Source organism: Clarias gariepinus, chromosome 10 (assembly GCF_024256425.1).
Source record: "Clarias gariepinus isolate MV-2021 ecotype Netherlands chromosome 10, CGAR_prim_01v2, whole genome shotgun sequence".
Classification (NCBI taxonomy): Eukaryota; Metazoa; Chordata; class Actinopteri; order Siluriformes; family Clariidae; genus Clarias; species Clarias gariepinus.
Genome location: NC_071109.1, coordinates 256,431 through 284,382, shown reverse-complemented (window position 1 = coordinate 284,382; position 27,952 = coordinate 256,431).

Sequence of the window (27,952 nt, the reverse complement as noted above, 5' to 3'; positions counted from 1 at the left end):
TGCCGCTGATATATTATTATTATTATTATTATTAGGAGGAGTAGAGAAATAAACCCGGAGCAAAATGAGAAATAATAACATGTTTAGATGTTTCTTTGTTTGATAAACTTTGTTTTGTTTTTCATTTATTTGTTAATTATTTATAATTTTATGTACAATCCTATTACTTTGTAACTGAAAGTGTTCTGTTCATTGTTTATAAGCTGTGTGTGTCATGTACAGTGCTGTATGTATTTTACACCTTGGCTTCAGAAGAAATGTTATTTTATAGAGTGTGTATAGCAATTATGGGGGTTTGGAGGATACAACTATCAGCACATAAATAACAATTGTGTGCTTTTGTGTGTCAGTGTCGTGACAAAAACAAAGAATATCAACCTTATGTATATCAGTGTGTATGGTGTACACATATTTGTCCTTTTTGCCTCATTGTTTTCATTTTGCCAAGCTTTTTTTTTTGTTTTTTTTTTTTTTTTTTGGATTTCTGTGGTGATTTTTTTATTTATTTGGTCTTGTGTTTTTGTTGAAGATTACTAACCATTTTAAAAGTCATATAACTTAATCCCAGATCACAGTAATCAAATAAAAATAAATATAAACAATAAAAAAAAAAAAAAATTAAACTAACTTAACACTAGAAGCGCCGCGCCAGTGTCACCTACTAAAAGCGCGGTTCAGCGGTCTTTTGACCGCCTATTGTTTTGAATGGGAAGCTGTTGCTGACACACAATGATCGCTAGATGGCGCTTTCACACAAAGCAAATAGTTTAGCTCCAAGATCAACTTGCACTTGGACAATGCGCCATTCATTCTCGCGTTGATAATCAGCGGTATCTTTTTTCATATTCAACTGAGAAAAGCTCTACTTAATTTTATATCGTATGGAGAACATTTATTCGTTTTTTCATTCTATTTGAAACTTCTGAACGTCTTGGATGGAGCAGGAGCAGCGATTTAGTTCTAAACTCGCTTCCGTGAAATTATCGCTAAAACAATAATGTGTTTGAATAAATCAGATCTACCACAGCAGATAATAAACTATGCTATGTCATAACCGAATCAAACACCACGACTATGCCTCGTTTTGTTCGTCGGGAACGTGGTTCACTTGGCCGCGGTGTATTATAAACCTGCGGAATGTTTCACTGTTTATGCCCACATAAGATTCATGTAATAAAAGCGAGTGAAATGTGGAAGTGGCCACTCAATGAGAACTAAATCAAAGATTTCGGTAACTACACTGAGTGTATAGTGATACTAAACAGCTGAACAACTTTATCGTTTACCTCTGAGAAAAAAAGCTGTATTTTGTTTGTTTATATTTAGAATTTTTATAACAGTACAAGCAGACACACACACACACACCTCCCCTGAGCCCTCGGTAAACATCCAATCACCGTCGGTATGCAAATGAGTCAAGACGTAGCCTAACGTGGTGTCGTGTCTGATTTCAGCAGTCACGGAGAGAAAAGACTTTGAAACACGTTGTTTCACTGGTTATGACATAGTGACACTAAAAAGCTGAACAACTTCACTTTTTTGGGAAAAATAGCTGTATTTTGTTTGTTTATATGTAGAATTGAATAAATAAATGAATAACACCTTCATATCCCCTCTCAAGAGAGTGCCATAGTCGATTGTTAGTTTTAATGATTTGGCTGAAACTAATTATTACTACATAAGTACCCCAACACCATTGATCATGAGTTTCAGCTGAAACTAATTCATATGTGTGTGTAATATGTGTGTGTGTGTGTGAGTAATCGAGGCCGGCTCTACACAGGGCAAGAGGGGCAGCGCACCCTCAAATATATGTCTGCACATGTTAATATATTCCTAAAATTTATATATTAATGAAGCGTCCACGGAGTGGACCAGTTTATATATTAATCTTAATATTAATATATTAATCTAAGCTTGAACTTATCATCATTGTTTCGTTCAGATTCCGCTTCAGTGTGTTTCTTAATCTTTCCCCACATTTTTGTGTCAAACTATTATACACATATTATATATATGTGTATATATATATATATATATATATATATATATATATATATATATATTATATAACAAATAAAATCCGTATTACTTGACCCTGAAGTTTAGTTTAGCACACAAAAAAACAGAAACGTCCTTTCTGGTAAATCAACTGCATATGTGTTTTATTTACAGCAATTCTTTAAAAATGAATATACATTGTACAGTACAAGGTAAACACGAGGAAGATTACAAAATGAAAAAACAAACAGTATGTCTACTTTATAAACAGCTTAGTATATTGTGCGTCGAGATGCTAAAATCCCAGCAGATGGGCCATAAAACTGATCATATGTTTATATATAAAGAGTCAAATTCAGGCTTTTACTATAGTGGATTCCAAGGACTTGTAACTTAAAATGTAACGTTTAGCTTAGATTTGGTTTATATTGGTTTATAATCTTATAGTAGAAAACACAAGGTAAATTTGACTATATTCATTTACTTAGGTTAAATGAATTGTAAGCCTTTGAATGGTGCTAAAAAAAATTGCAAAACATCAGAATACATTGGAGGGAACTTCTGAGGTGGTCAGTGATTGATGGCACGGTCGTTCGGAGGGGGTTGTGATCACACCTACAGTTCTTTTGTTTCTAGGCTGCCGGTCAAATATCTCTTCACTTGGAATGGAAGCACAAAATATAGGGGCAACATGCAAGGGATTTTAGCATCTCGACGCACAATATACTAAGCTGTGTATAAAGTAGACACTGTTTGTTTTTTCATTTTGTAATCTTTCTCGTGTTTACCTTGTACTGTACAATGTATATTCATTTTTTAAAGAATTGCTGTAAATAAAACACATATGCAGTTGATTTACAAGAAACGTTTCTGTTTTTTGTGTGCACACTTAAGCGGAATCTGGACGAAACAATGCTGATAAGTTCAAGCTTAGATTAATATATAAACTGGTCCACTCCGTGACCGCTGAAATCCGACAGACGGTAATTGGATGTTTACCAAGGGCTCAGGAGAGGTGTGTGTGTGTGTGTGTGTGTGCGCGCGCGTGCGTGCGCGCGCTGCAGCCTGTCCCTTTTTCAGCGGATTTTTCCGCTACTGCAGATCAGTTTAGCAACTTTATATCAACAATATATTTAATATATAAATTTTAGGAATATATTAACATGTGCAGACATATATTTGAGGGTGCGCTGCCCCTCATGCCCTGCGTAGAGCCGGCCTCGATTACTCACACACACACACATATTACACACACATATGAATTAGTTTCAGCTGAAACTCATGATCAGTGGTGTTGGGGTACTTATGTAGTGATAATTAGTTTCAGCCAAATCATTAAAACTAACAATAGACTATGGCACTCTCTTGAGAGGGGATATGAAGGTGTTATTCATTTATTTATTCAATTCTACATATAAACAAACAAAATACAGCTATTTTTCCCAAAAAAGTGAAGTTGTTCAGCTGTTTAGTGTCACTATGTCATAACCAGTGAAACAACGTGTTTCAAAGTCTTTCCTCTCCGTGACCGCTGAAATCAGACACGACACCACGTTAGGCTACGTCTTGACTCATTTGCATACCGACGGTGATTGGATGTTTACCGAGGGCTCAGGGGAGGTGTGTGTGTGTGTGTCTGCTTGTACTGTTATAAAAATTCTAAATATAAACAAACAAAATACAGCTTTTTTTCTCAGAGGTAAACGATAAAGTTGTTCAGCTGTTTAGTATCACTATACACTCAGTGTAGTTACCGAAATCTTTGATTTAGTTCTCATTGAGTGGCCACTTCCACATTTCACTCGCTTTTATTACATGAATCTTATGTGGGCATAAACAGTGAAACATTCCGCAGGTTTATAATACACCGCGGCCAAGTGAACCACGTTCCCGACGAACGAAACGAGGCATAGTCGTGGTGTTTGATTCGGTTATGACATAGCATAGTTTATTATCTGCTGTGGTAGATCTGATTTATTCAAACACAGCTTTATATCCTCAGGATGGGTCATTGCATTTTTTAGAGATAATTGCAACAGAAATTTTTAAACAGAATGAACAAACTAATGAATTTTCTCGAAACGTTATAAAATAAAGTAAAGCTAAATCCTCTAAATCTCCTTATAAAATATCGCTGATTATCAACGCCAGAAAGAATGGCGAATTGTCAATATTTTACGGATAAAAAAAAAAATATATATATATATATATATATATATATATATATAATAAACTGCATATATGGAATGAAACCTGAGACAGTTACACACTGAATGACGCATAGATAGTATGCGCGATTCCTTGCGCCATCTGCTGAGAGAAATGAGAATCGCAGGTTGGAAAAGGCAGGAAACGGCATGACCGGCGCGCAGCTGTCAGCGATTTCACGTAAATAAGAGCAAAATAGCTTTATACTGGCTTTTACTGGTGCGATTTTGAAAATTTAAGCATACAGGGTGATTAAGCTCACAGATCTAGGAAAAGTCATGGAAGGAGGGTCCTGGAAATTGAACGAGTGTGAAGTATTATTTTTTTTTTACCCCCTTGCGGTCAAATGACCGCTGCTCGGCGCTTCTAGTGTTAAAGTAAAATTAAAAATGAAAAGGAATAAAAGAGGGTCAAATGTCTCAGCCAGGTGTAAAAGCTAAGGAAAAGAAGTGGTGATCATGTGACGACTGTTAGGTCGGCAGACAAAGTGCATGTGCACTACTCATATATCAAGACTTCGCTAGCTTATTATGTTTTGCCCGTCTTGTAAAACGCTTGAAAACCAAGTTATCCGCAATCCAAGGTTTTACTGTATGTTACATCACAAAATTAAGGATTATAATTACTAATGTAATGAAGTTGTGCATTGTGGAGAGAAGACAAGAAACATGAGCAAATATGGAGAATGAAACACAAAAGAGGATTCAAGGTTACATTAAATTGTTCTAATAGGGATAAAACTTCTTCATGTAGAAGAAGTTCAATGGGGAACACACCTTATCCTGTGATGCTAACCACACATACACACACACACACACATTTGTGATACACTCTCTCTGTCTCCCTCTCTCCCTATAATGAGAAATCATAAGAAAATGATGAAAATAAATGATCATAGGATTATCAACATAAGGGTGAGTGGAGCTGCTGTTCAATGATCTCTACACACTCTACAAGTAACTCTACACACACTTCACACTTGACCTAGTGTGAAGTGAGAAATGAGGAAGGCGTGACAGCGTGTGTGTGAAAGAAGAGAACGCTCAAGACTTCTGACCCACTTTACTGCTCTAAATGTTTAATAAAGGAAAGTTTATTAAACTGTCAAAACCATCAGGACTGAGGTTACGGAGGATAATCTCTCTCTCTTTCACACACACACACACACACACACACACACACACACACACACACTAACGCATTTAGGGCAATTCCTGCCGAAGGTCAACCGTCAGGTTGGGAAAACAGGATTACTTTACAGGGTTCACGCCAGAACACACCGAGCCACTAAACATATGGCACATCTTTACAGGGAGGAAACTTTACCTTTAAATAGTAAATTTTAGTACCGTGCACCGAAAAGCACAAATAAAACTACACTTAAAAAATGTCACGCTTCATTTAACAGGTGTGTCTGTATGAGTGTGTGTGTGTGTGTGTATGGGAGAGATCTCTTCTATGACCCTAGTAGCCCACAATATAAAGTTTTGTGCGTTGTGTCTGTAACATGGTGTGTAAAGGTGTTACTTATGACATCAGGGTGATGTATGCATTATAATTCTTGGGGATCATCTGCTTTCAATGCAAATACCATAAACATTTCTTCTCATAATGCACATTGATATACAGTACATTTTAACAAGACAACACACTCTTAATCACTCATGCCCTTTCATATATAAGACAGTACTATAGCCCTAATTAACCTAATTATTTACTTATATAAAACATGCTGGTCTTAAAGTATATGATGAGTGATAAAGCAATATGACAGCAGGAAGAAGGTCTGCCTCGTTCCTTTGTGTTGGCCTTCAGTAAGCAGAATATCCCATTGAAAGGTCTTTCTTGAGGTCCTTTACTACTTTCCTGGCCTTGGTCCATCACTGCATGCTGTGGATAGAGTTCAGGTCACAGCACAGTGTGCATCAGCTGATCACACCACAGTCTGGAGAGCCCACCCGTCCTGCTTGGTGCTGTCCCAAACCAGGCGGTGATGCCTCCCGTCAGGATGGTGTCTCAGTGGTGCAAGTGTAGAGGTTCCTGAGCACCTCAGATGGCAGTTTAAAGTCCTTCAGACATCTGAGGTGGTAAAGATGCTAATGGACCTTCACTGTGTTGCATGGATCATAGTTCCTCTATACTGAGTACATGACACAAGAAAGCAATGTGATTGGCTGGTCATTACACAATGTCTTATGCTCGAAAACAGGGCTACTATCTGTTGTTAAAATGTGTTTAAAATGTGTAAGTTTAAATCTTCCAAAATAGGTTATATTGAAAGATTTGTTCTGCCCAAAGCAGAACCTGGAGTGCTAGCTTGTTCAAGCGGCACGAGCGCAGTCCGCCCTGGCGATTTATGTATGAGACTACCGTAGTGTTGTCCACCCGCACTAGGACATGGTAGCCTCTCAACTGCTGGAGGAAGTTCTTCAGGGCCAAAAATTAAGCCATCATTTTGAGGCAATTGATGTGCCACGCAAGAAGATGGCCTTTCCAGCTCCCTTGAACTGAACGGCCATCTAAGACCGCACCCCAGAACTTAAGGAAAGCATCTGTCATTAGCATTTTGTGACGACAAGACGGACCTAAAGTGGGACCCGAAGTCAGAATCCGGGGTCTGAACCACATAGAAAGGGTATGAAGCCCCCTGCGCAAAACCTTTATTTGCCTTCGGGGATTGGCCCTTGAATGAAATCCCCTTGCTCTCAGCCACAACTGAAACACTCTCATGTGCAGGAGGTGTGCACTCTCATGTGCAGCTGCCATGAGGCCTAAAGATCTCTGAAAGTGATGAACAGTCACTCTCTGGTCTAGCTTAATTTCCTTTAGGGTGTTAAGAATAGATTCGACACGAGCGAGAGACAACTGTGCCCGCATAGTGAGTTGTATTTTCTTTGCCAGCTGAAGAAATTCAACCTGCCACAGGAGCTGCTCACACAGTTTTTTTTTTTTTTTTTTTTTTTTCCCCGGCCTGTCAGTATCACAGATAACACATAGCAGAGAGTATGTGTAGCTGTTCTATCATCATTCACAGCCATTTTTTTTTTTTTATTTATTTATTTATTTATTTATTTATTTTGTTTGTTTCCCATATTATAACAGACAAGACCGGGGACCAAAAAAAGAGAAGAGAGTAAAAAAAATAATAATAAAAAAAAAAGAATAAAAATAAATAAACAAACACATTTAAGGGGGGAAAAAAAGGGGGAAAAGAGAGGAAAAAAAAGGGGAGGGGGGTGAGAGGGGGGAGAGAATATAGTCAAAATTCGCTTCCGCACCTGCCGAAGAAAAAGAGAAAAAACAACAGCAGAGAAACCGCAGCCACAACCAACACCTGCACGACTCGCGGCAAAACACAAATCCCAAAACCTGTTGAGCCGCGCACATAATAAAATAAGTTGAAATAAACATTTTGTTTTGAAGCAACAGCAAAGACAGTGTGTGTGTGAGCACCTGTTTGTACACCAGTGTGAACGTTTGTGTGCACACCTGTGTGTGTGAGCGCGCTTGTTTTCATAGGGCTTCTCCAGGTAAATGTTTAATAGTGTGTGTGGGGGACCACAGTCCCATCCCGCGAGGCATGGAGCAGATACGGTGGAGACACGGGTCCCAGACATCCAGAGGCCCCCCAGAGCACAGGAGTCTCAGGAGAACCACCGCAGGGACAGCCCCCCCACCCCGAAAGGGGCAGCGGAGAGCCCAGAGGGGGGTCATCTAGCAGCCCCAGTGCAGACGCCCCAGGGGGCCGTGGTGACAGGACCGCAGGCTCCGCCGGTGGCCGTCCACTCCGAGGCAGTCCGGTCCCTGGGTCCAGAGATCCCAGGGCCCCCCCCATCCACCAGCCGGTGCCCCGCCAAGCCAGGAGAGCCAGATCCCGCCCAGCGACCGCCGCGAGTGAGCCAGCGCTCACCCGAGCGCCCCGCCCCGGAGCGAGAAACCAACAACCCACCAGCGGCTGGGGGCACCCCACACAGTTCTACTCAGCCGTCATTGAATCCGTCCTGTGCACTTTAATAACTGTCTGATTTGGCTCAGTTATGAAAACAGACATCAGAGGACTACAAAGGATGGTTCGGACTGCTGAAAAAATTATTGGCACTGCCCTGCCCACGCCACAAGAACTATATACATCCAGAGTAAGAAAAAGGTCTCGGAATATCACTTTGGACCCCTCACACCCAGGCCACCTTTTATTTGAACTTTTGTCGTCGGGTCGACGCTATAGAGCACCAAACACTAGGACAGTCAGGCACAAAAACTGTTTTTTTTCCCCAGGCAATCTCCCTCATGAACAGTTAAACATTCTAACAGTCAATAAATATATGTGCAATATTGTGTACAGTATTACAGTGCAATATACTGTATAATACCACAGATTTCAGATATTTATATAACTTATTTAAAGTATCTCACACCCTACTCCATTTGATGTCAACCTTTTTTTTTGTGTCGTGCTGTTTTGTCCTGTCATTTGTTTTTTTGTTCTGAAAGCTCTGTCACTAAAACAAATTCCCTGTACGTGTAAGCATACTTGGCAATAAAACTCTTTCTGATTCTGAATCCCATGTGACACCCAAGTATGTTGTCCTCTAAACCGGAAAGAGAACGCTTTTCGTGGCGTTTAGTCCTAATCCTAAAGAACGAATGCCCCAGAGTCGCAAGGGAGCCAGAACTGCATCCATGCATTTTTTTTATGTGCGGGGTGGAAGAGCCAGACCAAATGGAAGAACCCGAAACTGGTAAGCTTCGCCCCCGAAAGCGAACCTCAGAAACGTCCTGTGTTGTGGCAAAATTTCTATGTGAAAGTATGCATCCTCTAGATCTATTGTTACAAACCAATCCCTTGGTTGGATTTGCGAAACAATGATTTTGACAGTCAACATTTTGAACTTGTACTTTTTGAGATAGCGGTTTAGCCCCTGAAGATCTAAAATTGGACGCAACCCCCCGTCTCTCTTGGAAACCAAGAAATACTGGCTGTAGTAGCCAGACTCTCTGTCTGGTAGGGGAACATGTTCTATGGCCCCTTTTCCCAGAATCATCTACAATTCGAGAGTCAGCAGATGCATCCTTTCCAGTTTTACGGAAGTGGAGACCACGCCGTTGAGATGCAGAGGGCGATGTGCAAACTGGATCCTGTAACCTATCTCTACAGTCCTTAGTACCCAGGGAGACGCCTGGCGAGTGTCAGACCTGGTCGAGACTGGGTGGCCCACAGACCCGATTCTTGAAATTAAAGAAATTTCCCGAAGGCCTGTCCATATAATGTTGCCTCCCTAATCCTGGTGGCAACTGAATTAACGGCATCACCAAACAGGCCAGAGGGCGAGATAGGGGCATCAAGGAGGAACGCACAATCTTTATCCTTGATGCCCGTAAGCTTAAGCCACAGATGCCTCTCCGCAGAAATCAGGGAAGCCATAGAACGGCCCATAGCACGGGCCGTCTGCTTGGTTGTGTGAAGAGACAGGTCTGTAGCTTAATTCTAGAAATGCCCTATTAACCACAGTGCCGCCAGTGCTTAAGTCTTTTAGCTGATCAGCCTGGTACGCTTGCAAGTCCGCCATGGTGTGCAGTGAAGCACCAGCCTGACCTGCTGCCTGAAAAGCTTTTCCCACCAAGGCAGATAATAGTCTACATGGCTTGGAGGAAAGTGTTGGCTTTTTCAGGGAGGATGATGTCCCAGGAGAGAGGCATCTTTTCTATCTGGGGCATCATCGTATAACCCTGTGTTTCCGCATCAATGATATTCGAATAAATCGAAGTCGATGGCACGAAAACACGGGATGAATAGTGCTTGCTCGAAGAGCGAGTTAACTCATTGTGGAGGTCGCTGAAAGAAAGAGCATCATTGAGGCTCTGCCCCCTGGCCACCTGACAGAAATCTGTCATCTAATTTAGAGCGCTTGGGGAAAGCTCGCTCCTGCGGCCAGTCAATATGCAGCCGTTCGACTGTTCGCGTTATTACTTTAAGTAGCTTCTCAAACTCTGTCTTCAATAGAGGAGGATTCTGAGGGGGCTACTTCCATTTCCGCAAAAGCAAGGAAGGAGGTCTCTCCTGCACAATCACAAGGAGTGCCAAAGCGCGATTGCCAAGCAGACGGAGAAACTTCCCGATCCGGTGAGAGCGCGAGAGAAAGGAGGGAAGATTCCATCTCGTGCGCCTCTTCCAGATCTGCACGTGAGCCCCAGGAATGAGCTGCGGCTCATGGTTTCTCTTTAAAGAAAGCGAGCCTTCATGGGGAGGAGGTCACAGTGCTCACAGTCTCCTTGAAGCCCAAGGAGAGCGTGATCTTCACCCAAACACTGAAACAAAAAGTGTGGAGATTGCCCTCCGAAAGAGGTCTATCACACAGAGGCACACATCTCGCTTGAAACTCAGCCATCTTTTCGGTGAGTTAAACACTTTTTTTTTTTTTTTTGCTTGTACACACACACACGCAAACACAATGCGGTCCTGAAGAGAAAATGATCTGAGGAATGTTTCCGGTTCACTATTATTTATAACCTGCAGGTGCAGCTTCATTAGCTGATGACATCACCTGACCGAGGTGATATATGCCAAAATTTGGCGTGTTTAATACACACATGCTTCACAACCGGCAACACAGAAAGATGTTCCTATAGCATTTTCACGCAGCATCGAGTGTAGCTTTTTGAAAGGGAACTTTGTGTGTCACCGAAAAATAATTTGCCCAAATAAGAAAAAGTCTGAAAATGGTGTTTATCTCATTTTCCTTTCAAACTGTTAACATCCTGGCAACATGGTGCCGTACAATCTCAGTTCAGTCCCTGAAATATATTTAAAACCTTGTAACCTTTTACATGTAGCTTTTGTGTGTGTGTGTGTGTGTTTGAGAAGGAGATCACACTGGTCCATCTGTCATCTCCACTAGCCTTAATAAACATAATGCTGCAAATTAAAGCTTCCATCTGCTAGAGGTCACATCTTTATTTGTCATTTCGTCCGAATACACTCTTTACATTAGTCCATCACACACACACACACACACACACACACTTAAATGGTAATGTTTGCGGACAAAAATATCTTGGCTGAGAGTTTCTACTCATAAATATGCTGAGGGAACTGGTACTGGAGTGCACACACACACACACACACACACACAGTATGACATATCAGCAAAATACGCAGATGTGTGCTGTCAAAATATAAATCATTGATCGCATAAACACAAATGGCGAAAACAGAAAAATACAATAAGAGCTGAGTCAGGCTCACACACACACACACACACAGACAAACATCAACAAAGTGTAATTAAACTAATTTCACACTGAGAAGGAAAATGAGTTGAAAGTCCACACTGCTGAAAAACAGAGCAAGTGTGCAGATCACACTAAAATCTCTTATTTCGTATTTTAGCATCATAGCTCCAGGGTGAAATGTACCGTATAAGCACTCATTTACAGCAGACTTGATTGATTTGTACAGTCCCCCATCTCTGTACTTGGGTACACTTGCGTATTTACACCCTCTGATACAACAGGTGGTAGTACGCACCTAGTTGGTTTGTGAGGCACCATTAAACACAAAGAGAAGAAGATATAAAAGATGTTAACTTTTGCACTGTGCCTAATATTATTGATATTTTGAATACCTTTCTACTGTATCAGCTAGGGCTGTGTTGGCCACAGATTGGGGCATGTTGCAAACACAGTGTAATAATGTTTATGTGATATAATTGTTTAAAAAATATTTTAAACCAAAAATGAGAGTAAGATTACCATTTTTATTTATTTTTATTCAAAATTAAACACAGAATTAAATCAACAGATCAATTCTACAATTTGTCTGCAGCAGCTGATCCTCTGTCACGAATGTAAAGGGGTTGCAGGCGAGGCATAAGCGCAGGGGGTTAAGACTTCTAAGATGTTTAATATGATATAAAGAGAAGCAAACAAGCATAACTAAACACAAAACCAGAAACGATGGAACAAGAATATGAAGCATGGCAAAAGGTAAAAACACAGTTTAAACCCTATAGAACAGGCTAACAAAACAGATGCAAGACAAGCCTTCCGTAAAATAATGGCTACTTAAGGCCAAACTAATTAACAACCTCGGTTCACGTGTGGGCTCCCATCAGCTGACCGAGGTGCACTCTGGGAAATGGAGTCCCATAACCAAAAAACACAAGCTAGTCTCTAGGCGCAAGGCATCCTCTAGGGGTTATACAGTGGTTACCTAATCGGAATGTAGGTCCTACCGTCGCCGCGCTCGGCGGTACCGTTTGGCTTTGTGCGTTTGTTGGCTTTTACCGCTGAGTGGCGCTATATAACTACAGACTGACGCCTCATGCCTTAGTTCATTCTCTGCTGGATTAATGAGACACAGAGTTTTAGAACTGCACGTAGTAGCGGATAAAATCAAGTAAAACATTGTAGTTAAACAAATTTATAATCACAGAACTAAAATGACAGTACAAATATAAAATTCAAATTAAATTAAATCTTATTAGGATCAAATTTAAACAAAATAAATGTTAACACAGTGAGCCTTTAGATTTTATCACGTGTAATTAGAAAATACGCGTGTAAGGTTTTGTGTAGTCTTATATCTTGTGTTCTTTAAATTTATAGTAGATTTATTAACTAAAATAAATGACCATAAAATTATAACATTGTCAGGACGTTCTACTGCGTCAGCTGATGTCGGTCATTCAGCCCCGCTTGTGTTTGTGCGTTATTATAAGAATGAAATGCAGTAGACTGTTATGATCTGTAAACGGGTTCGAACCATGTTGCACGGGCGGCACTATAAAGCACGGACACAAGGCGAGGTCTTACGGGAAAAGGCTAATTTATTTAGGTAAAATGTGGAAGGAAAGTGTTGAAGGAGGGAAAATGGAAGAAAGGGATAAAGGTTGTGCATGTGCAGTTCCGGGGGCTGTGCCACACTGGCATGCGGGCACCAGCTGACGATAAGTGTTGGTGCGCGAAGTGGCAGAACTGAGCACGCGGAAGCAGCGCTCCTGCACGCTCCCTTGTGACGGCGCTTCTCCCGCTGTCGATGGTCGGCGCGAGTTCTCGCTGAGGCAAAAACCTAACCACACTTTTCCTCTTCGGCAGCGGGGCTGGGAAGGCGGGCACGGTGCGGGAGTGAAGATGCCGCGGGAGCTCGCGCAGCTCTTTCTCGCGCTGTCCTCAGCGCGGAGATCAAAGGGCGGAATTTTAGTGTCCTTGTTTAAAGTCCCTGGGGCGCGTCACATCGCCCCACTGACATGCTTCTTTGATATTCTCCATTACATCACGTACTTCCGAAACCTTAGGCAAAACTCAGTGCCTTGCTTTTATAATGCGGAGCAAGCCCAAGATCATAACGTTAATTATCGCCAGCCGGCACGAATAGGTGGCTCCGTCCCTTTGCCGCCTATTCAGGGAGCCTACGGAGTGAGGGAGTAGTTATGGTAGATTTGGGCGCACACCCATCACACGCGCACGCCGTGGCAGATCATCATAATTGTCCTAAACTTGTATTTCATAAGGTTTTCCCAGCGGAGGTACAGCGCAACGAGGGTCATTATTTACTATTAAACATTAAACGAATTTACAAAACTTTATGCGTGCGATAAAGCGCTGATTCTACGTAGGAAAGTAAAGAGGAGGATCATGATGCTCAACATTCCGGAGACCAAACCCCATTTAAATTAAATGAACAAATATTGCAAGTAAATAACAATAGCCCACATTTAAAAAAGCATTTTTATTTAGACTATAAAAAAATAATCCTGCATCTGTTTTAGGTGTTCCAGCTGCCACTGTTCTAAAATTCAAATTACATCAAATCTTATTAGGATCAAATTTAAGCACAATAAATGTTAACACGGTAAGCCTTTTGATTTTATCACTTGTAATTAGAAAAAAAGTGTGTAGGGATTTGTGTCATCTTATTTCTTGTGTTCTTTAAATTTATAGTAGATTTATTAACTGAAATAACTGACCATAAAATTAAAACAGTGTTAGGACGTTCTACTGCGTCAGCAGATGTCTGTCATTCAGCCCCGCTAGTGTTTGTGCGTTATTATAAGAATGAAATGCAGTATGCTGTTATGATTTGTAACGGGTTCGACCCATGTAACTCAAACAACTCAGTTCAGGTGTAAGTAAATGGATAGAAAGTAAATGTCTGTGCTGTTTGGAGGAGGGACGTGCTAATGATTTGGTCGGCTCTGTGTGTGTGTGTGTGAGAGAGAGAGAGGGGTGTCGCGGTCGTTTTCAGTGAAACAAAGGCTCAGCTGAAAAATGTTAAGCACATCAGTCACTTAACCCCGAATAAAAGGTATTTGAGTGATATGATAGTTGTAATATAACAGATGCGCACTGAATACCAAACCTAAACCAGGCACGGAGATTAATAAACCAAGATAACCCCCATACCCGTTTAAAAAAAAAATACCAAAGAATATTATTGTGTATAGACTGATTAAAAACAATGCAATTTATGCTATCATAAGGAAAATCTCAAGTTCTTCCATTTCAAGGATTAAAAAAGGTAACAATGTCAACTTTAGAATCTGGAATCCAGGAGATTAAAATTACACAAATTGAAATCACTGAAAGTCACCAGAAAAGCCTCAGATTCAAAAGGTTTTTAAAGTGGGGAGAAGTGCATTTCAGTTCCTCTGAATGTATAGGTGAGAACAGCCGATTCACACCTGGGGAGGGTGGATAATTTGAATGTTGTCTGGCATTGTTAAGCACTATAGTGACACTAAAAGAACAACCCAGGATTAATAGGAATTCTTATACTGCATAAACATTATTTAGCACAAAAAAATTCCTTGCACTCGGGAAAACTATGCGTGCGGTTGAGCGCTGATTAGACTATAGGAAATTAAATCGGAGGGTTTTTATTTAGACAATAAAAAAATTAACCTGCGTCTATTTTTAGGCGTGCCAGCTGCCACTTTTTAGTTAGAAGTTTTCAATACAAATCTTATAATGCCCACATGACATGACGGAATAAGGCACGGCTGGTGATGATTGGGGTTTGTTGGGTTAAAGTGGATTTTACTACGCGGTGTGAGTGCAATGGCCATTTGTCCGCTCGCGCTGACTCTGCTCTCCGCGGATAGCCGGACCGGCCCCTCTCACCTCTCGCTCCTTTGAAGTCCCTGGGGCGCGTTCCATTTGCCCTGCTTGCATGCCGCACTTCCGCGTTGTTGCACGTGCGTTGCATACACAGCGCGTAGTAAAATCCATTGTAGGCCAACAAACCCCGAGTATTTTATAGAGCCCGGGCAACGATAGCAACGATAGCTCACCAGTCATGTGTAATTCTGCGGTCCCGCTGCTTCGCATGTCTGAAGAGGAGGACGCCTAACTAGTGAGCGAGGAGCGATATTGATTTGGGCGCACGCCGTGACAGGCTGAAAAAACTGTTGTCAGATTAATGTGCAAAAGCTATATAATAAAACTATATAAGACTACATGCCTTTATAAGACTTAACTTTTATTTAAGCGCACTCACAATAACGAAAAAAACTTTGTGATTTTGTAAGTGTTGTAAGCTGCGCTGTTCTGTATTGTTTTTGGTGAACTTGAGCGCGTCAGAAAATTAACGCAAATGTTTTTTTAAATGGTCAGAGTCAGTCTGCTTGTTGTTTTCCTGACGCATTCATAATCATTAGTCTACTTACATTTACATTTACATTTAGGCATTTGGCAGACGCTCTTATCCAGAGCGACTTACAAAAAGTGCTTTAATGTTTACAACATTGGATACATACTTACACTGGGTTAACTAGGTTAATAACTAAGTACCATTAGTCCAACACATCTGAGAAGAGTTTTTTTTTTTTTTTACTTCTGCCGGTACGCTCTGGAAAACTCCATGCATGCGGCTGAGCGCTGATTAAAACTATGTAGTAAATTAAAGAGGAGAATCACGATGCCGAATCGAAGTCCTGAGCCCAAACCTCATTTAAATTAAATTAACAAATATTATAAGTAAAAAACAATAGCGCACATTTAGAAACCGTTTTCAAATTCTTTCCGACATGACTTGGCCCGGTGTTATGCGCAGAGCGCCGGGAGATTTCCTGAAGCTCCGAAATCACTGGGGCATTTTTTCTAAATAGACGCTATCTTTAATAACTGATGGAGGTTTTGAGCTGTATACACACAAATTTTTGCCTATACAACTCTTAAAACTACACCTGTGACACAATAACAGTAATATTTCAAACATTCTGCAGGCTGATATTTGGAGAAACGAAAGAAAAATGAATAAACCAGTTGTTAGGTCAAAATAACCCAACCAGGTGTTCATTTGTAAACTACATCTCATATAAGCCAACATAAGCAACCCAACAATGTGTTTAAAGTACCTAAAATAATCCAGAACTTAAATAACAATAAACCGATACAGAGATACGTTATATAACAGCCACTATTGTATTTACTGCAACAAGCGAAAATGTCACTTTGCGCCACCTGGCGGCCATTTTACGAATGACTTTGAAATGCAACTGATTTATTTTGACCTTTTATCTGACGTTTTTACACGCCGGTGAGTGCGACGGTAATAACCATTCCAATTGATTAACTACTGTACCTGACATCCTCCCATAGCAGGGAACATCTGGCTATTTTATTATGTGTGTGTTTAGGCTGCTAGTTGATTCCAATGATAAACATTAAAATAAAATAAATAAATATGTAAATCTCACTCTCCTCATTTTTGTTCACTTTTTTTCTCGGTGGTAGGTTTAAGTCCCATAAAATGCCCCCACACTCGCCACTAGGGTCAATAATGCTGTTTCCAATGCTAAAGTTGAGTCAGGTAGGACATTTGGTGTAAACTTGTGCCAGAATAATATGATCAAATCCACTGTGGCATCATCTGATCATGAGCAGCCAAAAGAAAAACAACATACAGTGGTTACCCAATTGGAATGTTCGTTCTACTGTCGCGGCCTCGGCGGCAGCATTTGGGTTGGGTTGCTGGCTTTTACAGCTGAGTGGCACTATATAACTACAAACTAACACCTCATGCCTTAGTTCTTTCTCTGCAGGATTAATGAGCCGCAGCTCCTTTAGAGCTGCATGTAGTAGCGGATAAAAGCAAGTGAAACATTGTAGTTAAATGAATTCATAATCACAGTACTAAAATTACAGTACAAATGTAGAATTCAAATTAAATGAAATCTTATTAGGATCAAATTTAAGTGAAATAAATGTTAACACAGTAAGCCTTTAGATTTTATCACGTGTAATTAGAAAAGCTATGCGTGTAGCATTTTGTGTCATCTTATATCTTGTGTTCTTTAAATTTGTAGTAAATTGATTAACTGAAATAAATGACCATAAAATTAACTTAAATTGTCAGGCCGTTCTACTGCATCAGCATGTCGGTCATTCAGCCCTGCTTGTGTTTTTGCATTATTATAAAAATGAAATGCAGTAGGCTGTTATGTTCTGTAACGGGTTTGACCCATTTTGCACAGGCGGCACCATAAAGCACGGACACGAGGCGAGGTCTTAAAAAGGGTAATTTATTTAGGTAAAATGGGGAAGGAAAGGGTTGAAGTAGGGAAAATGGAAAGAAAGGGAAAGGGATAAAGGTTGTGCATGTGCAGGTCCGGCGGCACTGCCACGCTGGCATGCGGGCACACAGCTGACGATAAGTGGTGGTGGGCGGAGTGGCAGAACGGAGCACACAGAGGCAGTGCTCCAGCACGCTCTCTCGTGATCGCTTCTCCCGCTATCGATGGGCAGCGGGAGTCCTCGCTGACGCAAACGCAAAAGCTTAACGCAAGCGTCCTCACGGCCTTTTCCTCTTCGGCAGTGGGACTGCGAAGGCGAAGGGAGTGAAGGTGCTGCGGGACCTCGTGCAGCTCTTTCTCGGGCTGATCTCAGCGGGGGGATAAAAGGGGGGAATTCTAGTGTTTTTGTTTAATGTCACTGGGGCGCGTCACACCGCCCCACTCACATGCCACTCACTATTCTCCACCACATCACATACTTCCCAGACCTTAAATTAAACTCTGCGCCTTGCTTTTATAATGTGGAGCAAGCCCGAGATCATATTAACGTTAATTATCTCCAGCCAGCACAATTAGGCTTCGTCCCATTGCCTATTCAGGGAGCCTACAGTGTAACCAAGTAACAATAGTAGATTTGGGCGCACGCCCATCACAGGCGCATGCCGTGACAGTTCATCATAATTTTCTTAAATAGTAAATAATGACCCCAGTTGGGCTGTACCACCACTGGCAAAACCTTATGAAATACATTAAACGAATTTACAAAAATCACGATGCTTAACATCCCAGAGCCCAAACCCCATTTAAATTAAATTAACAAATATTGTAAGTAAATAACAATAGTTTAGAGAAGCATTTTTTATTTCGATTATAAAAGTAATCCTGCATCTGTTTTAGGTGTTCCAGCTGCCACTGTTCTTATGGCTCTGTCAGAGTAAATCATTTAGTAACAAGCCTGTAAATTTCCATGTAAAACAGGTACATCTGCATGAATAAATTGATATGATGCACTATTGATCAGTGACTTATGTAAACGACTCAATTCAGTTGTAATTAAATGCTTATTGCTGCGCTGTTTGGGGGAGGGACATGTTAATGCCAATTTGGTCTGCTGTGTGTGTGTGTGTGTGTGTGTGCGTTGGTGCGGCCGGACTGTAAGGACAAAATACCTGAATACATACCAACACTATGAGGACACACAATAACTATAAGGACATGGTAGATGTCCTTATAATTCTGGCAACGTAGAGCGGTTTATTCATGTTCCCTGAACTCCCTCCCGCTTTTTGGAAAAATGTCCCATTATTTCCGCCCACTCAGTGTATGACGCGCCTCCAACAGCAACTTGGCGCTACTGCAGCTTCATTTCTGCCGCGTTTCATTGGTCGAGCTGCCGAATCCTCGTCGGCGATTGGCTGCTTTTCATGTCTGTCAAAGTCAGCGCGCTTCCTGAATGTGCGGAGCTCATTGGTCATGCTGCGCGGAATGCTCGTCAGCGATTGGGTGCTTTGGATGTCCGTCAAAGACCATGCGGACTTGATGTGCGGTGGAGAGTTTAGTAATTAAGCTAAATTAACTTAATTGGAGCGAGATTTTACTCCGTAATAACAACAGAAGAGTTTCATCTGCTCATACTGAAGGTAAGAACATTTTATTTTTAACTTTATGGCAGTGTGAGTCAGTCTGGATAGTTTTAAACTGTGTGTATGATGATTAATCAGGCTGATATCTATTAGGAACGCCATTAGCGTCTTCCACACCTCCATTAGTGGCTCCAACACACTTATATTATCTGCCACGTGCGAGTCAATTAAAATAATTTGTATTAATTAACTTTTGGTACCTATGAAATTCCAAAGTAGTTCATAGACATGTTTAATGACATATGTGAACCATCATGTAGTGATGAATGCTTGAGTAAATAAATTTAGTGATAAATAGTTTGTATGAACAATTTAAACACTTTCATACTGCTGTAAATATCATGATGTAATAGGGTTTAGTTGATGTTCATATAATATGTAATATTTTTACATCTTTGTCCAACTAATATAATGATTACACTCTCTCTCTCTCTCTCTCTCTATATATATATATATATATATATATGAGAGAGAAAGAGAGTGTGTAATCATTATATTTGTTGGACAAAGATGTAGAAATATTACAAGTATATTATATAACTATTTATATGTAAAATTGTGTAATTGGAGAGTCTTCACTACAGTCTGATAATATTAATATATGTTCAATTATAAATATTTATTGAAACTAAATTTATAAAGACATACTACTTATGTTCGCTAAACTTTCAGTCGACAAGGTAAGAAAAAGGAGAATAAAACCTGAAGAGGATGCAAAAGAACACACATTGTCAGGCAAAGACAAGGCCTTCATTAAGGGACGAGAAATCAACACATTTAAAGGTAAGTTTATACATTTACACATCTTAGTCTGGGGTGAGACACATTTTTGTATAATCTTTAAAGAGCCAAACATTAAAAAAAAATTAATGTGAGGTCACAGAAAAAAGTGTAATCAAAGCCATAGTGGTGAAAACTGATGCTTGACTTCCACAGTTACGGCACCTCGTATTACATTCCACATTTTTACAGAATTAAACTCTTTGAAAGTATAAGTAAATTCTACAATAGTGTTTTATTTTGTCCTTTTAGGGAGAGGTGTGTTTGCACTTGAAAACATTGAACCGACCACCTTTGTTGTTGAATATCGTGGGATTTTCTCTCAAAGTAAACATGTTAAAGACATTAATAGCAACTACTCGTTCGATTTCACATGGAATGGAAAATGGTATTGGTAAGTTGGCTGCTTTTTGTTTCTGTAATGTTTAATACCTTTCTGTCTTTTAAGTTTTATTTTTCTTACAGCATAGATGCTTCCAAAGAAGATGGAACGCTTGGCAGACTGGTGAATGATGATCACAGAAATCTAAACTGCAAAGTAAAGGCGATAATAGGAAGGTCACACCTGTGCCTGTTTAGTATAAGAGCTATCTTTCCAGATGAAGAGGTTACATACAACTATGGAGATTCCTCTTGGCCATGGCGTTCAAGGGTCTGTAAAGTCTTTTTTTATTATTATTATTAAAAGTCAACCATGTTGCATTTTGTTACGCATTTATTTGTGGCATGTACACAACAGAGCTAAAGTGAGAGAAGATATTTACATTTTGTTTATACTTGTATAAACTAGAATTACTTGTGGTGGTCACTTCCATCCATCCATTATCTTGTGGTGGCCACTTGGCAAGCATTATTTCCTAATTGTGATAGTGTTTCTTATTACATTCACAGTTGCTATGTGAGGACACATCAGTGAGAGAGACTGAAGGTTGTGTTGATGCTTCCACCTCAGGGAAAAAGGTAAGTGAGCATATTTTTCTTTTTGAAACACTTTTCGATGTAGAGGGGTTGTGACGTCTCAAACTTGGGGTTAAATGTAGTTCTCTCTGTTTATCCATCACATGTGTATCGGGGGATGGGTGTGAATCTAACATGAAATGTAAGGACAGTTTTGACCTATAAGTACCATCATATTTTTACACATTTGATAGAAAAGTGGTGGTTTGGTCAAGTCTTCGCTTTTTAGCCTCCAGTTGCACTCCGTATTTAGGTATGTTTTTGTCAATCCCATCAGAAGTGGATGACATTAAATACAGGTGTAAATGGGTTCTAAATGCTTTGAACTTGTCTATTTTCCACCACTTCCAGAAGAAATAAAACGTACATTAGATCAGACTGCTTTCGTAGTGTAGATGCTTCTGTATCTAAATCCATTCAAGTAGCCACAGAAGACCAACTATTGTCCACCTACAGACCTAATACGTGATCTTTATGGGACCTGTTGTAAGGAATCGCACCACTACAAGCTGTTCATACTTTGCTACAGTTGTACCAAAATGCACAGATAACAACTGAATTTGAAGTTGCCAACCTCATGCTTTTATTGCATTAATTTCCACTTGCTTGTACATCATGTATCATAAGTTTGCTCATTAATTGCTTTTTGAAACACTATTTGTTGTAGCCCTGTTTACACTGCAGATCTCGATGCCTAATTCTGATTTGTTGCCTATATCTGATTTTTTTTGACCGTCTGTTTACACGTTCTTTCAACTATGACCCATATCCAATACACTCGCCATACCATCTAAAACATTGCGCATACTTAAAGGGAGGTTCTTGCGCTACACACTAGATGGAGGAAGGCGAAATATGCTTGATACTAGCTTTACGATATATGCAAAGTTCGCGAAACGTCACCATGGTTTTAAAATGGTGGAGGACATTGCTTCATTCACCAAATACTGATTTCTACAGTTCGATTGCTTTAGTCCGCACCAGTCAGAAAAATATTACAATGTAGTAAACAGACGTGGGTACGGTTTGCTTTTACATATGCAGAGTTCTAAACGAACCAAAATAGACCGCGAAGCCCATCGGCACCGGAACAGACTATTTTCAGAAAATTGCGCCACTTTCAATAATCATGAAAAAACAGCTTTGCGCTCATAGCGCTGATCTTCGCTCTTCTACATTGTACGTGCAAATCATTATTTTCAGATGATCAATTCCGAGCATGATTCGCGGCTGCGACTCCAAACCAGCTTCCTGGTTTATTCATCTCGCCGACGGCGCGTTGCCTGCCATTTCAGGGAGAAGAGACGTGCCCTCCTCCTGAATGATTATTTTATTAGCCGGCGATCTTCCTGCAGATCCATCAGGTAATCCGTTGGCCTATCAAAACAGCCCAGCCACACATTTTTCATCTTTAATGTGAATACAGAGAGGCACAATTTTTTCGGCTCTCCACGTTTCTCCGCGGTTTGATTTCATCGCGAGTCGATAGCTTGAAAAATTTAATGGAGTCAACAGGAAGTGAAAAGAATTTTACCCACAACTCCGTATCTCTTATACCCAAAGTGCATTAAACTATACCATTTCGTCAGATTTGGTTTGGTTGCTTTCACACCAGACGAACCGAACCAAAGTAGAGCGGATAAAACGATCCGAGACCACCCCTTCAGGCAGGTCTCGGATTGATTGATTTGGTCGCACCAAAGTACCGAGATTGCATTCACATCAACGCAAAAGAACCGAACCAAGGGACCAAACACGTTTGTTGCGCACCAAATGCTGTAGGTGTAAAAGCACCCTTAATGTTATTTAGCCTAAATAAGCATTAACACAAGTCGGAGGGCTTTTTCCTCTTTCATGTTACCTGCGATGTTATCATTCCACACGCGCTTCCACCAGAGAATAACTTTGTCATTAAACCGCAAAGAAGTCACAGTTTATATCTGATTTATTTCCACATACGAAGGAGGCCTGAAACCGATCTCGAAATATTGGTATGCATGCATGTTTTTCCTGTTTACATGGACATAGAACATATCTGGTATGTGTCACATGAGCAAAAAATTGGAATTGGGTCACATTTAACTGACAGTGTAAACGTGGCTGTAGAGGGGTTGTGACGTCTCAAACTTGGGGTTAAATGTAGTTCTCTCTGTTCATCCATCACGTGTAAAAATATGACGGTCCTCATAGACCAAAACTGTCCTTACATTTCATGTTAGATTCATGCCCATCCCCCGATACACATTTGTTGGTAGATGTGGTGTACACCTAATTGGTATACTTTTTAGTATTGAATTTAATGCAACAATAACTGCAGTAATTTTCAAGGACAGTCCAAGAATTTTTTTGTCCTCAGCTAGAGTTGATGTGTTTGTGCTTGTTAAGAGTTACTTTTTACTTGTTAAGAGTTTACATTTTAAGTGCCTTTGGGGGCGTTGGGGTAGCTTTAAAGAAAAACAAATATATACATTTATTTTAATTTGTTATAGTCGGGTAATGCAGTTAAATGCTTTTAGAGTTTGTTTTATATTTTTATAACAGCAGATCCTTTATTTTCAGGCACCATTTAAAGGCTATTCAAAGACAGTTGCCAGTAAAGGAGTTACAGCTTTGTCTGGAAATGAAATAGTAAGTTGCATGTTATAATGTAACAGTCATGTGATTATTATTATTTTTTTCATTCATTCATTTCTTAGACTGTATAAAAACATGCCACAAAATTGTTTTATGTACAAAATGTTAAGATTTAATAAAATAAATGTTAATAATCACATTATTTTTGCCATTTACAGTACCACCATGAAGTTCACAGTGCTGCTGTTTGCACTGGACCTGTGTCAGGTCTAAAATGGCTTTGTTTAAGTTGTAAATGTACGTAAGTATCTATATATCTCAAATATATGGTTGAACATGTATTTGTGTGTGTTCTTGACCCTTTTGAAAATCAAATGGATTTGTCGTATTTCCTGCTTTCTGTTCTAAAAGAAATACATGGTAATTTTTTTTTTCAGTATGTTCAAGATCATGGCACAAAACTTCCTTCATGAAGAATATGAAAATGGTATAGTAATCACTTTTTTTTTTCTTTTTCTTACCTGTAACCTATTAACATTTTAGAGGTAGAATAAAACCTGCTAGACTACAAGTACAGTATTTCTGACACAGAATTTAATATAATTATTGAATTATCATCACCATTATTATTATTATTATTATTATTATTATTACTGATTTTTTTTTTTTTTTTTTAACCAAAGGTTGAATTTTCGAGTTTTGAAGAAACCAGCTTTGATGAACAGTATTCTCCATGCCCTGAATGTTTAAACAACAAATCCTCTGATGACTTCATTCCGGACTCTCAACAAAACAGCGATTGTCTTGACAGACAGACTGTCATCACTCAAACTACCATCTCACAAGAACACACCATGTGAGTCCAATATGGCAAAGAATGTTCCACAACTCACTCACACTTCTTCCACAAAGTGCTCAGCAACCAGCTTCTTTAGAGGACAAGACTGCATTAGGATTTTTGCAAGTCAGTGTGTTGCAAAGAACCCTGAATATCTCCCATCTACACAACTTCATAAGCAGGTGGCAACAATGTCCCAGATTCTTAATCTTAAGGATAATGAACTAGCCAACTTTTTGGGCCATGACATTCGGGTCCATAGAGACTATTATCGGTTGCCAGATGCAACTACAGAAATTGCAAAAATCTCAAAGCTGTTCCTGGCAATGGAGAAAGGAAATCTCACAAGTTTCCAAGGAAAATCTCTGGATGAAATTCAAGGTATGACCATTTATTTATACTAATAAATATAATTGTATAAAATAAAAAGTGCTTAACATGAATACCTTAAATTTGTCAATAGCATTAAAGCAATGAGACTTGGGTAAGCAATGTATAACTATGTACAATTAACATTGAATTAAAGTAAATAGAAGAAGGGCAACATTGAAAAACATGAAAAACAAAAAGACCAAAAGGATGGAAGTAGTATGACATGAATACTGATGTTCATAAACTTGAGATTTTATTTAAGTATTTCTTGGAAGTTTGTTATAAATATACAATATATGGCCAAAAGTATTCCCTCACCTGCCTTGACTCGCATATGAATTTAAGTGACATCATATGGCGCTTTTCCACTGCGTGGTACGACTCGGCTCGGCACGGCTCGGCACGGCACGGCTCGGCACGACACAGCACGGCTCAGTTCTACTCAGTTTGCGTTTCCACTGCAGTTTAGTACCGCTTTAGAGTGGCCGTGATTATTCACGTGTCGTCATAGTTGCGCCGCCTCTACTGCCGTGACATCATCTAAACGCGCCACAACAAACACACAACAATGGAGCATATGGACGGAATGGTGTTCTTCATTTCCGGCATGTGGATGTTTTTAACAGCAAGACGAAGGAGTTTGTTTCAAAAGAGGCTGATGGCAGCCAAAGAAAACACAGCTAAAAAAGACAAAAGAGTTTGGGAACTTTTACAACAACACGAAAACACAGACAACTTGTTATCTCGGCGACGCACAAGGGTAAGCATCTAAAAAAAAGCTCATCACTAGCTAACTTTTATCACTGTTGCTAAGCATATAATAAACTTAACTGCCAGTGTTACATTAAAATGCAGATTCTGTATATTACAGATCGTGCTTCAGAGTGGTGGGATGTGATTGTTCCCGGTTTTACAAACACTCAGTGGCTGGAGAACTTTAGCACCCTTTGCAGCTATAACAGCTTTAACTCTTCTGAGAAGGCTGTCCAAGGTTTAGGAATGTGTTCATGGGAATTTTAAACCATTCTTCAAGAAGCACATTTTAGATTGGATTAGTTGTGAGGTCACACACTGATGTTGGACAAGAAGGCCTGAAAAGGCTCTCAGTCTTCACTCTAATTTATCCCAAGAGTGTTCTATGGACCATAGATGGACCATTGTGCAGGCCAGTCAAGTTCCTCCACACCAGACTCTGTCATCCATGTCTTTATGGACCTTGCTTTGTGCACTGGTACACAGTCATGTTGGACCAAGGGAGGGAGGGGCCAGATCCAAACTGTTCCAACAAAGTTGGGAACATGGAATTGTCCAAAATGTCTTGGTGTGCTGAAGCATACAGAGTTCCTTTCACTGGAACTAAGGGGCCAAGCCCAGCTATTGAAAAACAATCCACACCATAATCCCTCATCCACCAAACTTCACACTTGGCACAATTCAGTCAGACAAGTACCATTCTCCTGGCAGCCGCAGGCAAACCCAGACTTGTCCATCAGATCGCCAGATGGAGAAACACGATTTGTCACTCCAGAGAACGCGTCTCCACCTTTCTAAAGTCCAGTGGTGGCGTGCTTTACACCACTGCATCCGACGCTTTGCATCGCACTTGATGTACGGCTCAAATGCAGCTGCTTGACCATAGATACCCATTCCATGAGGCTCTCTGCGCACTGTTGTTCAGCTAATCTGAAGACCACATGAAGTTTTGAGGTCTGTAGCAATCGACTTTGCAGAAAGTTGGTGACCTCTTTTCCCTATGCGCCCCAGCATCCGCTGACCCCGCTCTGTCAGTTTACATGGCTTACCACTTCGTGGCTGAGTTACTGTCGTTCTCAAACACTTACATGTTCTTATAATACAGTTGACTGTGGAACATTTAGGAGCAAGGAAATTTCAGAGTTCCACGCTGGAATTAACTGAGCTCCTGAGAGTGACCTATTCTTTCACAAATGTTTGTAAAAACAGTCTGCTTGCCTAGGTGCTTCATTTTATACACCTGTGGCCATGGAAGTGATTGAACACCTGATTCTGATTATTTGGATAGGTGAGCGAATACTTTTGCCAACATAGTATATGTGTACTTGATGCACACATGTGGGTGTTTGTCAAATATGCTTTTCTATGGATAAAATGTGGAATTAGATGAGGAAGAAATAAGCGATGAAGATGAAGAAGCGGATCCTGCCCTTGAAGTAGGAGGTATGTAATAAATTTTATTCCAGTATTCAATAGTGGTATAGTGTGTTTACTAAAGAACTTTTCACTGGAGGCCCAGTCAGTAGACTCCTTGTCAATATGGCTTTATAAAGGAAAAAAAAATATTTAATTAGCATGAATAGGGATGCCTCAGATTTAGGCATTTTTGTTTTACTGATTAAAAGTGGCAGGTTTTTAAAGATCAGTAACTAAGTGGTTGGGTCAAGTTTAAGTATGCTTTTACATTTGTTTAAATTCAGAAAACAAAAAAAGAATTTAGTTGGACCAAGATAAGGAAGAAAGTCCCAAAGGTAATTGTACATTTATGTAATCGTGATAGTGCTACTTTTTAGTACCGAGTAATAAAGTGCTGTTTTTTCAATAGGTAAAAGAAAAATGGCCATGGAGGAGGCTGACGGCTCTACAGGTAGACAAATACACTATATGCCAAAAGTATTTGCTCGTCTGCCTTTACATGCACATGAACTTGAGTAACATTCCATTCCTGGGGTTTAATATGCTGTACCCTTTGCAGCTATAACAGCTTCAACTCTTCTGGGAAGGCTTTTCACAAGGTTTAGGAGTGGACTTATGGGAATCTTTGACCGTTCCTCTAGATCTTGGATCTTCCTTTGTGCACTGGTGTGCAGTCATGTTGAAACTCAGCCCCTAATGCTTCAGCTTCATACCAAGACATTTTGGACAATTTCATGCTCTTTGCGGGAATAGTTTGGGGATGACCCCTTCCTGTTCCAACATGACTGTACACCAGTGACCAAAGCAAGGTCCATAAAGACATGGATGAGTGAGTTTGGTGTGGAGGAACTTGACTGTCCTGCACAAAGTCCTGACCTCAACCCCATAGAACACCTTTG